We start from the raw sequence: 16136 nt of genomic DNA on the forward strand, positions 1-16136 counted from the left end.
CTACAAAGCCACAGTCATCAGACAGTATGGTACTGGCACAAAGACAGAAATATAGATCAATGGAACAGAATAGAAAGCCCAGAGATAAATCCACAAACCTATGGACACCTTATCTTCAACAAAGGAGGCAAGGATATACAATGGAAAAAAGACAACCTCTTTAACAAGTGGTGCTGGGAAAACTGGTCAACCACTTGTAAAAGAATGAAGCTAGAACACTTTCTAACACCCTACACAAAAATAAACTCAAATGGATTAAAGATCTAAATGTAAGACCAGAAACTATAAAACTCCTAGAGGAGAACATAGGCAAAACACTCTCCGACATAAATCACAGCAGGATCCTCTATGACCCACCTCCCAGAATATTGGAAATAAAAGCAAAAATAAACAAATGGGACCTAATTAAACTTAAAAGCTTTGCACAACAAAGGAAACTATAAGCAAGGTGAAAAGACAGCCCTCAGAATGGGAGAAAATAATAGCAAATGAAGCAATAGACAAAGGATTAATCTCAAAAATATACAAGCAACTCCTGCAGCTCAATTCCAGAAAAATAAATGACCAATCAAAAAATGGGCCAAAGAACTAAACAGACATTTCTCCAAAGAAGACATACAGATGGCTAACAAACACATGAAAAGATGCTCAACATCACTCATTATCAGAGAAATGCAAATCAAAACCACAATGAGGTACGCATTAAACAGCGCCAGTCAGGAATGGCTGCAATCCAAAAGTCTACAAGCAATAAATGCTGGAAACGGTGTGGAGAAAAGGGAACCCTCTTACACTGCTGGTGGGAATGCAAACTAGTACAGCCACTATGGAAAACAGTGTGGAGATTTCTTAAAAAGCTGGAAATAGAACTGCCATACGACCCAGCAATCCCACTTCTGGGCATACACACCGAGGAAACCAGATCTGAAAGAGACACATGCACCCCAATGTTCATTGCAGCACTGTTTATAATAGCCAGGGCATGGAAGCAACCTAGATGCCCATCAGCAGATGAATGGATAAGGAAGCTGTGGTACATATACACCATGGGATATTACTCAGCCATTAAAAAGAACTCATTAGAATCAGTTCTAATGAGATGGATGAAACTGGAGCCCATTATACAGAGTGAAGTAGCCAGAAAATAAAGAACATATAAGCATACTAACACCATATATATGGAATTTAGAAAGGTGATAACAGATAACCCTATATCGCAAAACAGAAAAGAGACACAGAAATACAGACGAGACTTTGAACTCTGTGGGAGAAATGTGAGGGTGGGATTATTTCAAAAGAACAGCATGTATACTATCTATGGTGAAACAGATCACCAGCCCAGGAGGGATGCATGAGACAAGTGCTCCGGCCTGGTGCACTGGCAAGACCCAGAGGAATCGGGTGGAGAGGGAGTTGGGAGGGGGGATCGGGATTGGGAATACATGTAAATCCATGGCTGATTCATATCAATGTATGACAAAACCCACTGGAAAAAAATAATAATAATAAAAAATAAATAAATAAATCTAAAAAAAAAAAAAACACATTTGTGTTCATGGACTAGAAGAATTAATATAATTAAAATGTCCATACTACACAAAATGATCTAATTGTTCAACGTAATTCAGTTTCTTATTTTCTCTATAACACATATCACTATCATATGTATTTTTTTATAAAGATATAAACTTTATCCTTACTCATTGGAAGTTTATCCTTACCTGGATAAACTTTATCCAGACTCATTGGAAAAGACTCTGGAAAATATTCATTGAAAAAGACCCAGATGCTGGGAAAGATTGAATGCAAGAGGAGAAGGGAACGACAGAGGATGAGATGGTTGGATAGCACCACCAACTCATTAGACATGAGCTTGAGCAAGCTCCAGGTGTTGATGATGGGCAGGGAAGCCTGGTGTGCTGCACCCCACGGGGTCTCAAAGAGTCAGACATGACTGAGCAACTGAACTGAATTGAATAAACTTTATCAAATTTTGTCTTTAAAAATTTTTCCACTGTTCTATCCCCAGTACTTATTTTAAATATTATGTTTTGAATGACCACTCAGTTCTACTCTATCATTTTCCTTTGTAAATAAATACAGATATCATTTATATTATAATTTTTCTAGCAGAGATGTCCATATTAGGGCCTTTTAGTGAATTTCCAAGATGCAGAGATATCTGAACCAATGAATAATGCTATCTGTGTTTGCATTTTCTGCTACTTGCCTTGAGAAAGGGATGTTCATTTGAGATATATATATATATATATATATATATATATACACATAGACACACATGTCATTTGTACCTAAATAAGAATTATGACAGAAAAAATTTGTGAGAGAATATTATCATATATAAATCAATGAATCCATCTAAAATATGTGTAGAAAAACTAAATATAAATTTTACAGCATGTCAGAGTAATGTTTTCATAAAATGGAACATAATTTAAATCTGAAACTCATTCTATATCAACATATAATAACAATGTAATGGTTAAAGGAAACACAAAGAAATATTGCTTTTGTTATTTGTATTTTACTAATCTGTCCCCAAAATTGAGATTTCTAAATAGACTCAGGAAAGCATTCAAAAAATTTTACAAGCTAAACTAAAAGTCAAGAAATACAAGATATTCACAGTTTTCCACATGTAACACTAACAATTAAGTAGAAATCCAAATGCAAATATTTTTCTGATAAACCTATAACATTAGATTTAAAAATTAATGTTAAATTTGTTGACAACACAAGGATTTCTACAGAATAGATTTTCTCTTGCGTATATCTGAAACATTGTTCCTGGCCTTTAAAGATTAATCCTTGTCTGCATGCAGTCAGCAAATCAGAATTTTGCCTTTGGTATGCTTTTTTAAAGGCTTGTGAAATGTTTCCACATAGGTTGTCAGTTTCAATATGGGCAGATTGGAAATAGTTGCCATCACTAGAGTCAGCATGCTACAGTCCAGTGGGCAGACTTGGAAAGCTTTATGTATGGATAATACTGTTTTTGCTGCTGACCTGTTGTCAAAATTCACAACTCTTATCAAATGGGTACTCTCCTACTTCAAAGATTCTATAGATTCAAGGTGAGCTTCACTTGAAGCCTTGTATATTTTGCAGCTGAGAAGTTGGCTGTGATTGATCCCACTACCCTAGCTTTCCTTCTTACCATCTGCAACTTTCCACATCATAAATCACTGGCATTCTGGAATGGACTTTCGTATTTCAAATTAAGTCTTAGAACTCAACAGAACACACCAGACAACATATTTTATGTCGATAGTGAAAGAAGTAATGCCAATTTAAATTACACTAGAGGAAAACTTTTTAAAAAATTAAATGCAACAGCCTTGTCAACCTCGTCTTAAGGTTTTCAGAGTCTATTATTACTCTCCTTAACTTTTCAAACCTATTATTGTGTATTGATGTCATTTTCTCACATTTCTGATGAAATTTTGCATAGCCACAAAGAGTCCTAGGCTTAGTTGATAACAGAGGAAATAACAGTATTCTATCACACAGCATCTGCCTACCAGACATCAGAGAAATGAACCGACTCACTTGGGTTTTTCAATACTGTGACTAGATTCCCAAGGCATTCTGTTTTGCTGAAAGTTTTCACACACTTTTCACTCCTATCTCAGGTTCAAAAGATTTGTTAACAAAATAAGCCACTCACTGCAATCAAATAAATAATACAAGTATTTATTAGAGAATTATCTAGCTTACTTTCAGTACAGTAACATTAAAAGAAAAGAGAAATAGAAAGAGCAGAGGATACATCAGTAAATTGGGCTTTGACCAACATTCAGATTTAAACAGCGCGGATAAATCTTCTCGTGTCAGAGAACACGTGGAGTCCCAGTTGGGAAAGGGCCCCAGGCAGCATATCTATTCTGTGGGTGAGACTTCAAAGATGGCAGTTCCAAGATTCCCACTTATATTCCCAGGACAGTGGCAAACTAATAACATCATCAATCTGTGACCAAATTGCAGCTCTGGTTTTGTGTTAATGCCGTTTGTTTTGTTGTGTAAAACTTGGTGTGTTGCTAAGCCTGGGCTTGGTTGGCCAGGCCCCCTCCAGGGGTTCAACAATCTCAAGATTTCTCCCCCATTTAATCTATGATGCTGCAAGTCTTGCACTCACAGCAGGCAGTAGTCACTCATAATCACTTTTAGTCAGGGCAGTGACCAGGCAGATTAGAAGCAAGGCCAGGGGACTGCTCTGCTTTGTCTCTGAAGTCTCAACAAGACTATTCATTTAATTTCCCTAATGCATTGTCATTGTCAGTCCCATCTGAACTACATGGAGTCCAACAGAGAAAGCGATTTTCTGGAGGAGACACTGGTCAAACAAACAAGACCAACAAGTGTTAGCAGGACTTTCTTTTCTCTTCTTTTAAAGTTCATGTATGATGGTAGAGCCTTTCACTTTGACTAGGAAAATGCTTGGGACTCTGAAACAAGAACTTTTATGGTTCATCCTTCTGGCCATGTTGGCTCAATAAAGAACTGCAGTTGTTTCTTTAGTACCATAAAGCTAAAGAAAATAATAAGAAATACTAATCAGATGACACTTCGTTGCAGGTGATTCAGCATTCAAATCTCTTTCAGCCTTTTCACAGGTCCACTTCCATCTTCAAGTCTCCAAGACCCTCTTTCTGTCACAGGAAGAGGTGGCAGGTCATGGAAGGACCAAGAGTAGAAATAAGTGATACAGAGAAGGGTATGTGCTGGCTGGGGCTGGAATGTGGATGGAGATCTGATTAGGAACTGGTGGTGGGTGAGTAGCACAGTCCACTTAGCTCATGACTCTTATTCCAGACAGTCAGAATCTTCAGTTTTTGAAGTAAAAGTGTTCAAAGCTCTTGTATACCAACTTTTTCATGATGGTCAAGTGCAGGGCAGTTTTCACAGTGGAGAGAGGAAGTTCAAAAGGCTGGGCCAATAGATTCTTACTGACCAATTTTACACAAAGAAGGCAGTACTTATAGGAAATGCAAACTTTAGGCTTCTTCATTTACCTTATTGGTTGCTTTTTAGAAATTTAACTTAAGTATATTTGACAAAATTACTAATGCATGGAACTTGTTATGTGTTGAATTAGAGCTGACACATCTGGAAAAGTGTTTGTTTTTTATTCTTCAGGCTTAAAGTGTCTTATGTTGGGATTATTAATCACTTTGTCTTTGGTTTACTGTCCTCTTAATGCTTTTTTTCTTATTCAGAATATTTCATGCATGCCAGTTCAAATCAACTCCTCTTCTTCTTCCTCCATACCACGTTTTAGAGACAGGATCCCCATGATTTGACCTCCTGCACTGTAGTACTCTGAGTCTGCCCTTTTATTCTATCTTATTGCCCCAGTTCTGGCTCCTTATCCTCTAGTCTTAAGACTTGAAATGACCCAACATTAAGCTCTCAATGGTGACTATAAGAACATAAAAATTTATGTTTCTTAGGTAACCTATCCATAAAAAATACATATATTATTTGGATTGTAATAAAAAATGCAAACTGTTCTCAATTATTTGGTGACATTTTCTGAGAGAAATCAATGGGTAGAGGCAATTCAGTTCAGTTCAGTCACTCAGCCATGTCCAACTATTTGCGAACCCATGAACCGCAGCACACCAGGTCTCCAGTTTACCCAAACTCATGCCCATTGAGTTGGTGATGCCATCTAACCATGTCATCTTCTATCATCCCCTTCTACTCCTGCCTTCCATCTTTCCTAACGTCAGGGTCTTTTCCAATGTGTCAGCTCTTTGCATCAGGTAGCCAAAATATTGGAGTTTTAGCTCCAACACCAGTCCTTCCAATGAACACCCAGGACTGATTTCCTTCGGGATGGACTGGTTGGATCTCCTTGCAGTCCTAGGGACTCAAGAGTCTTCTCCAACACCACAGTTCAAAAGCATCAATTATTCAGTACTCAGCTTTCTTTATAGTCCAGCTCTCACATCCATACATGACTACTGGAAAAACCATATCCTTGACTAGGTGGGCCTTTGCTGACAAAGTAATTTCTCTGCTTTTTAATATGCTGTCTAGGTTGATCATAACTTTCCTTTCAAGGAGTAAGCGTCTTTTAATTTCATGGATGCAATCACCATCTGCAGTGATTTTGAAGGCCCAAAAAAATAAAGTAGCCACTGTTTCCAATATTTACCCATCTATTTGCCTTGAAGTGATGGGACCGAATGCCACGATCTTACTTTTCTGAATGTTGAGCTTTAAGCCAACTTTTTCACTCTCATCTTTCACTTTCATCAAGACGCTCTTTAGTTCTTCTTCACTTTCTGCCATAAGGGTGGTGTCATCTGCATATGAGCTTATTGATATTTCTCCCAGCAATCTTGATCCCATCTTGTGCTTCATCAAGTCCAGCGTTTCTCATGATGTACTCTGCCTATAAGTTAAATAAGCAGGGTGACAATATACAGCCTTGACGTACTCCTTTTCATATTTGGAACCAGTCTGTTGTTCCTTGTCCAGTTCTAACTGTTGCATCCTGACCTGCATACAGGTTTCTCAAGAGACAGGTCAGGTAGTCTGGTATTCCCATATTCTTCAGAATTTTCCACAGTTTATTGTGATACACACAGTCGAAGGCTTTGGCATAGTCAATAAAGCAGAAATAGATGTTTTTCTGGAACTCTCTTGCTTTTTTGATGATCCAGTGAATATTGGCAATTTGATCTCTGGTTCCTCTGCCTTTCTTAAAACCAGCTTGAACATCTGGAAGTTCACAGTTCATGTATTGCTGAAGCCTGGCTTGGAGAATTTTGAGCATTATTTTACTAGCATGTGAGATGCATGCAATTGTGCGGTAGTTTGAGCATTCTTTGGCAATTAGCCACATATTAAAGCCTCAATAACAAAATATCCTTAAAAGGCAGAATTTGAATTGTATATTATAAAATGTCTTTTTTTTTTTCTCATCAGCTTTCTGTCTCCTATGTATATAAGTGGGCTTAAGCTGGCTTTCTTAGTAACTGTCTGTAGGGGAATTTACTCCAAATTTTAGAACATCAGTTTCTAGCGTGAGGTCTATCATCTTGGAGAAGACATTGAAATTTAAGCCACTCAGCAATCAATTATTACTCTTATTTTTAAAAATTAATTGTTGGCTTTTAATGTTTCCTGGTTGGAATTTTAAAATATAAACATTCGAGTTGGCCAAGAAGTTCATTCGACGTTCCTGAATGACCTCTTTGGCCAACTCAATGGACTTCTCTGATAGCTCAGTTGATAAAGAGTCTGCCTGCAATTCAGGAGACGCTGGTTTGACCCTGATCTTCCCAGTAGGATCAGGCAGATCCCCTGGAGAAGGGATAGGCTACCCACTCCAGTATTCTTAGGCTTCTCTTTTGGCTCAGCTGGTAAAGAATTTATCTGCAATGTGGAAGACCTCGGTTCCATCCCTGGGTTGGGTAGATCCCCTGGAGAAGAGAAAGGCTACCCATTCCAGTATTTTGGCCTGGAGAATTCGGTGGACTATATAGTCCATGGGGTAGCAAAGAATTGGACACGACTGAGTGACTTTCATTCACTCACAGATATCTCTCTCTCTCTCTCTCTATATATATATATATATATATCTGTGTTTATATGTGTGTATATATGTGTGTAAATAAAATGAAACTGCCTTTCACATATGTCCCTGTATGAGTTATTTGTGTGCTTAGTCATCTTCAACTCTTTGTGAACTCATGGACTATAGTCCATCAAGCTCTCTGTCCATGGGATTATCCCAGTAAGAATACTGGAGTGGGTTGCCATTTCTGGCTAAAAATATAAAATAAGCTGCTCTTTTTCTTGGATCAAAAAGAATGATTCTCTTGATTCTATAGTTTTCAAAAGAAATGTAGCATGTTTGGGAATGACTCAATCAAATCACATTAAGACTGTAGAGAGATATTTGTCCTTCTTGAGTTTCTTATGGTGTCTTTAGAACTTTATAGGCAAGGCAAACAGCCCTTCAACTTTGCTGGAATTCTAAATTATATGAGTCAAGAAAATATTTTAAAACCTTGTTTATTTAAATCCCACCCCTGATATTAATACTTATCAATAGCTACTGATGTGCTGAACTTCACTCGCAGAGTCACTAAGACACTTCCAGGAACAATATTAGTTTTTTCCTGAAGTCAGACAAAAAGTGTAATATCAATCTCCAAGCATCCTAAGGGAAAGAGAAACTTATTTTAAAATTACCTTGTAGGTTTGCTATTAATATTTAACTCTACCACTCAAAGCCAACATAGTTCTAGTAGGCAACATAGATAATAAGGGAATTTATATTATGAAAGAAGAAAAAGTTTGTTTATTGGCTTCCTGACAAGCCCTTCTTTAAATTTTCTTAACACATCTGTTGTTATCTAATTCCTAACTTTGAAAGTTAGAAGCTCAATTCTGCCTTGAACACAGATAGAAAACTGGTGTTTGTGATTACCTGTTATAAACTTATATGCTTTCCCTTGTTTGAATTTCTTTCCATGGGATATCAACCTAATATTCCATGATATTGCTTGAGATTCAAAGCATTTTTACTTAGTTCATAATAATTTTCCCAATAGAGGAACTTTTCCCTGATAGTTTTAACCTTGTTGTCAAGCAGATTGTCAACTCAGTCTTCATATGATGGTAGATACTTCTGTATGAATGTCTAAATACTGGTTTTAAAGCCTCTCAGATCAGACTTTGTATTGGAAAATGGTACCTGCTGCAATCATTTTATTTACTTCATCAATGTTTAGAGTTAATTTAAAACAAGAAACATTTTCCTAAAAGCAGAGTTAAAAACCAACATCCTGGTTTGTGTCTATACCTCATTGACTGAATGAGCTGTAGACAACTCATTATTCTGAATTATCTTTCTCTTCTTTGGCAGAACATCATAATGACTATTGTGCTATTCACAGAAGAACTTTAACCATACCTCAATTTGCTTATTCTGACAAAGACAAGTTTCACTTTGCAATGACAGTAAAAAATAAGTCAACACATTAGAGCTTATGGACACAGTATAACTGGGCCAATCAAGATACAATTTTCAAGAAGGCAACATGTACACACAACCTGTTCCTTGGCACATTTCCTTAACAGAAGCCAGGAAAGAGTTGAAAACATTTCTGAATCAGGAGTCAAGTCACTGGCTTAAGTTCTGGCATCACACTGTCTTTGCTGGGTGACAAAAATGAAGATAACTAAAGTTTATAAAAATTTTGTATGTGCCAGCACATTGAAAATTGTAAAATTCCATTAAAATGTTAATTTTTCTTTGATTGCATTGATTTTCAGTGATTGCAATGGAAACAGATGGATCAGCTAAGGGAAAGAGAATGGATATAATGAGTGCAAGGTAACACAATGCATTCATTGTACAGTCAAAATTAGAACCTATCCTTCTTACTAACAATTGTATCAAACCATAAAATTGAGAAAACTGGTCTTCAATTTCAACAGAAAAGGCTTAGAGATGTGTTCTAATTATCTCCTATTCACACAGTGGTGAGGGAGGAAATCCCAATCCAGGTTTATGGGGATGGTCAATCATGCAACACCCAAAAAAGGTGAGCTGAAACCACAACAGGTTTTTTTTTGTTTTTTGTTTTTTGTTTGTTTTTAGTTATGTGTGCTTACAGCCCATGGGGGAGGACACCGCAGGTTACCATGGGAGAATGTGCTGCTTCTGTTGTAATAATTCCATGGGCTGTCATGGAACTGACCATACATTTCAGAGACAAGCAAGAACTGGGTCTGACTGTTTTGATATGGAAGATTGTTTAGCTGTGTTGTGCTTAGTCGCTCAGTCTTGTGGAACTCTTTGCAACTCCACAGACTGCATCCTGCCAGGCTTCTTTGTTCATGGTAATTCTCCAGGAAAAAATGCTGCAGTGGGTTAGCATGCCTTCCTTCAGGGGATCTTCCTGACCCAGGGATGGAACCATTGTCTCATGCATTTTAGGCAGATTCTTTAGCAGCTGAACTTCCAGGCTTCCCTGGTAGCTAAGTGACCAAGTTTCTCTTGTTTAGCTAAGGGACCATTTCTCTGGGGGGCACAGTAGAGGGGAAAGCTTGTTGTTAGACTGTGCGAAATCTTCCTGTTCTCATTAGATGCCAAGGCAGGACTTAATAGTACAGTTTAATTTTAGACCTTATGACATGAGAGGCATTAACTCAGCTAGTTTAAATAGAAAACTTTGAGTGGAAGTTGTGACTGTGAAGGCAATTTTATACAAGAAACAAAAGTCTAAATTAAAAGCATGGAAACAGTAACTTTTAATCAAAAGACACAGGAAAAATCACTCATAAAAAGAATGAGGGAGAATGGAGTAAGTAGACTGAGAGTAAGGAGAAAATGGTGTCTTGAAAAATCAGAAAGCATTTTAAAAACTGAAAGATGGGGGAGATCAATTATGTCCATAAATACAAAGAAAAGAAATAGGTCATGACTTGAGATTGATTTTGGAATTATTTTGAAAATTATTAAGTCAATTCCAAAGTCTGTATTTGAGTATGTCTGCCACTGGGGGTCATGCTGAAAATTTTATATGCTCTTGGAATGAACTCAGGAAATCATTCAAGGGATGGTGCAGTTGCATACCAAAGGCTTACCTTGAAAATCTTACATTTTACTACTAGGGATCCATCATTTCACCTTAAGCATACTTTTGAAATTAAAACAAGCAAACAAATAAATACTTCAACTAACTATAGCAGGTCAATGTGCCCCTTTTAGAATCCTAGGGAATTAAGGCAATGAAAAAACAAACAAACAAACAAAAAACACAATATAAATCACGTTTTAATGTAATTCTATTAGTATCTTTTCCAAAGTAGCAATATTTTCCTCCAAATTTACTGACCTATTTGAATGGCAAAAAACAAAATCTTTTGAGGACCAAGGAATCTAATGTTATTCTTCAACTCAATAGAGATATCTGTTAACTCCACCTGTAACTTACCAATCTATTTTCTTTTGAAGAAACCAAAACTTTATTTATTTTAGGAAGTTTATTCTTGTGACTAAAAGCACCAAAAAATAAATTTCCTCAACACTGAAAGTGATTGATACAAAACATATGTTGAAAAAAAAAATCAGTTTCTCTGCTGCAAATTATGCTGTAGAAAGGTGAGACAAAATCACGTTTAGTATTTAAGAAATATAAAAACAATAAAACTGGATAGTATGGGCACTCAGCAGGTTCTCATTAAGATGTATTGGGCCATAACATGATATTTTTGGTTTTCTACATTACTCTTTAAAATAATTAAAACCTTCAGTGAAAAAAAAAAAACAAAACAAAAAGTGATTGAAAACCAAAACAAAACAAAAAAGAACACCAAGAATAAGAAAGATAAAGGGAAAAAAAAAGGAAAATTATCTGGCAACAATGGGGTGAAAGGACATGGGCTTCTCTGCTTGGTTCAGTGATGAAGAATCCACCTGCCAATGCATGAGATGTAGGAGACCCCAGTTCAACTCCAGGGTTGGGAAGATACTCTGGAGGAGGACATGGCAACCTACTCCAGTATACTTGCCTGGAGAATCCCATGGAAAGAAGAGCCTTCTGGACAACAGTCCACAGGGTCGCAAAGAGTCAGACACAGCTGAAGCAAGTTAGCACAGCACACACACATGTGAAAGGACATAGAGTTCCCCTTCACCACAAATGCAACAACAACAACAACAAATAAAGCTACAGATGAAGGAATTCTGGAGACCGGCAGAAGAAATCTTATACAACCAAGACAACCACCTAATAGAATTAAGTAAAGAAGAACAAACAAATCCCAGAATCAACAGAAGAAGTAAACAATAAAGATCAGAGAGGAAATAAATAAAATATAGATAAAAACAATAAAGATTAATGAAATCAAGATCTTAGTTTTTGAAACAATAAACAAAACTGAAAAACTTTTAGCCAGATTTGTCAAGAGAAAGAAGACCAAATTAAACAAAATAAGAAATGAAAGAGAGGAGACAGCAATTGATACAACAGAGACACAAAATATTATAAGAGAATACTATTAAGAATTATATACCAACAAATTGGACAATCTGGAAGAACTGGACAAATTTCTAGGAACATACAATATGCCAAGACTAAGTGGTTGGTGGATATGTAAACTGGAGCAGCCACTATGGAAAACAGCATGGCAATTCTTCAAAAAAAACTCAAATTAGAACAACCAAATAATCTAGCAACCCCACTCCTCGATATATGTCTAGAAAAAAGGAAAACATCAATTCAAATGATACATGCATCCCAATATTCATAGCAGTACTATTTACTATAACCAGAATATGGAAGCAACTCAAATGCTCATGTCATACACACACACACACACGCACACACAAATCTTTCTTATCTTTCTTTCTTTCTTTTTTCCCTTCCTTCTCTCCCCCTTCCTTCATTTATTCTTTCCCTCCTTGTCCTTTCTTTTCTTCATTATTACTCTCTTTTTTTCTCACAAAATCTCAATTTTTATTAAATACTAGGTATTCTTAATGAAGACTTCCTTGATGGCACAGTGGTAAAGAATCCATCTGCCAGAAGAGGAGATGCATGATCAATCCCTGAGTCAAGAAGATAACCTGGAGAAGGAAATGGAAACCCACTCCAGTATTCTTGCAAGGGAAATTCCATGGACAGAGCAGTCTAGCACACTATAGTCTTTGGGGTCCCAAAGGATTTGGACATAACTTAGCAACTAAAAAACAGACTTTTTAAAAAATTAATTTATTTTAATTGGAGGCTAAGGGTGTGCAGGTCAGGAAGCAACACTTAGAACTGGACATGGAACAACAGACTGGTTCCAAATAGGAAAAGGAGTACGTCAAGGGTGTATATTGTCACCCTGCTTATTTAACTTATAGGCAGAGTACATCATGAGAAACGCTGGGCTGGAAGAAGCACAAGATGGGATCAAGATTGCTGGGAGAAATATAAATAACCTCAGACATGCAGATGACACCACCCTTATGGCAGAAAGTGAAGAGGAACTAAAAAGCCTCTTGATGAAAGTGAAAGACGAGAGTGAGAAAGTTGGCTTGAAGCTCAACATTCAGAAAACTAAGGTCATGGCATCTGGTCCCATCACTTCATGGGAAATAGATGGGGAAACAGTGGCTGACTTTATTTTTTGGGGCTCCAAAATCACTGCAGATGGTGATTGCAGCCACGTAACTAAAAAACATTTACTCCTTGGAGGGAAAGTTATGATCAACCTAGATAGCATATTAAAAAGCAGAGACATTACTTCACCAACAAAGTTCTGTCTAGTCAAGGCTATGGTTTTTCCAGTGGTCATGTATGGATGTGAGAGTTGGACTGTGAAGAAAGCTGAGCACCAAAGAATTGATGCTTTTGAACTGTGGTGTTGGAGAAGACTCTTGAGAGTCCCTTGGACTGCAAGGAGATCCAACCAGTCCATCCTAAAGGAGATCAGTCCTGGGTGTTCATTGGAAGGACTGATGCTGAAGCGGAAACTCCAATACATTGGCCACCTCATGCGAAGAGTTGACTCATTGGAAAAGACCCTGATGCTGGGAGGGATTGGGGGCAGGAGGAGAAGGGGACGACAGAGGATGAGATGGCTCATGGCATCACCAACTCGATGGACATGAGTTTGAGTAATCTCTGGGAGTTGGTGATGGACAGGGAGGTTTGGCGTGCTGTAATTCATGGGGTCGCAAAGAGTCGGACACAACTGAGGGACTGAACAGAACTGAACTGAATGACTCTACAATACTGTGGTAGTTTTGCCATATATTCACAAGAATCAGCCATGGGTGTACATGTGTTCCCCATTCTGAACCCTGCTTCCTCCTCCCTTCCCATCCCATCCATCATGGTAATCCCAGTGCACCAGCCTAGAGCACCCTGTCTCAAGCATCAAACCTGGACTGGTGATCAATTTCATATAATATACATGTTTCCATGCTATTCTCTCAAATCATCCCACCCTCACCTTCTCCCACCGAGTCCAAAAGTCTGTTCTTTACATCTGTGTCTCTTATGCTGTCTCATATATAGGGTCATCATTAGCATCTTTCTAAATTCCATATATATGCATTAATATGGGTATTGGTGTTTTTCTTTCTGACTTGCTTCACTCTGTGTAATAAGCTCCAGTTTCATCCACCTCATTAGAACTGATTCAAATGCATTCTTTTTAATGCCCGTGTAATATTCCATTGTGTATATGTACCACAGCTTTCTTATCTATTCATCTGCCAATGGTTGTCTAGGTTGCTTACATGTCCTGGCTATTGTAAACAGTGCTGCAATGAACATTGGGTTACACGTGTCTCTTTCAATTCTGGTTTCCTCAGTGTGTATGCCCAGCATTGGGATTGCTGGGTCATATGGCAGTTCTATTTCCAGATTTTTAAGGAATCTCCACACTATTCTCCATAGTGACTGTACTAGTTTGCATTCCCACCAAAAGGGTAGGAGGGTTCCTTTTTCTCCACACCCTCTGCAGCATTTAGTTTGTAGACTTTTTGATAGCAGCCAATCTGACCAGCATGAGATGGTACCTCACTGTGGTTTTGATTTGCATTTCTCTGATAATGAGTGATGTTGAGCATCTTTTCATATGTTTGTTAGCCATCTGTATGTCCTCTTTGGAGAAATGTCTGTTTAGTTCTTTGGCCCATTTTTTTGATTGGGTCATTTATTTTTCTGGAATTGAGCTGTAGGAGCTGCTTGTATATTTTTGAGATTAATTCTTGTCAGTTGCTTCATTTGCTATTATTTCTTCCCATTCTGAAGGCTGTCTTTTCACCTCACTTATAGTTTCCTTCATTGTGCAAAAGCTTTTAAGTTTAATTAGGTCCCATTTGTTTATTTTTGCCTTTATTTCCATTACTCTGAAAAGTGGGTCATAGAGGATCCTGCTATGATTTATGTCAGAGAGTGTTTTGCCCATGTTTTTCCTCTAGGAGTTTTAAAATTTCTGGTCTTACATTTAGATCTTTAATCCATTTTGAGTTTATTTTTGTGTATGGTGTCAGAAAGTGTTCTAATTTCATTGTTTTACCAGTGGTTGACCAGTTTTCCCAGCACGACTTGTTAAAGAGATTGTCTTTTCTCCATTGTATATTCTTTCTTCTTTTGTCAAAGATAAGGTGTCCACAGGTGCGTGGATTTATCTCTGGGCTTTCTTTTTGTTCCATTGATATATATATTTCTGTCTTTTGCCACTACCACACTGTCTTGATTACTGTAGCTTTGTAGTATAGTCTGAAGTCAGGCAGGTTGATTTGTCCAATTCCATTCTTCTTTCTTAAGATTGCTTTGGCTATTTGAGGTTTTTTGCATTTCCATACAAATTGTGAGATTATTTGTTCTAGTTCTCTGTAAAATTCCATTGGTAGCTTGATGGGAATTGCATTGAATTTATAGATTGCTTTGGCTGATAAACTCATTTTCACTATATTGATTCTTTCAATCTGTGAACATGGTATATTTCTCCATCTATTTGTGTCATCTTTGATTTCTTTCATCAGTGTTTTATAACTTTCTATATATAGGTCTTTTGTTTCTTTAGGTAGATTTATTCCTAAGTATTTTATTCTTTTGGTCGCAATGGTGAGTGGAATTGTTTCCTTAATTTCTCTTTCTGTTTTCTCATTTTTAGTGTATAGGATTGCAAGGGATTTCTGTTTGTTAATTTTATATCCTGCAACTTTACTATATTCATTGAATAGCTCTAGTAATTTTCTGGTGGTATTTTTAGGGTTTTCTATGTAGACAATCATGTCACCTGCAAACAGTGAAAGTTTTACTTCTTTTCCAATCTGAATTCCTTTTATTTCTTTTTCTTCTCTGATTGCTGTGGCTAAAACTCCCAAAACTATGTTGAGTACTAGTGGTGAGAGTGGGCACCCTTGTCTTGTTCCTGACTTTAGAGGAAATACTTTAAATTTTTCACCATTGAGGATAATGTTTGCTGTGGGTTTGTCATATATAGCTTTTATTATGCTGAGGTATATTCCTTCTATTCCTGCTTTCTGAAGGGTTTTTATAATAAATGAATGCTGAATTTTGTCAAAGGCTTTTTCTGCATCTATTGAGATAATCTTATGGTTTTTATCTTTCAATTTGTTA

The sequence above is a fragment of the Cervus canadensis genome, chromosome 5 (assembly GCF_019320065.1).
Source record: "Cervus canadensis isolate Bull #8, Minnesota chromosome 5, ASM1932006v1, whole genome shotgun sequence".
Classification (NCBI taxonomy): Eukaryota; Metazoa; Chordata; class Mammalia; order Artiodactyla; family Cervidae; genus Cervus; species Cervus canadensis.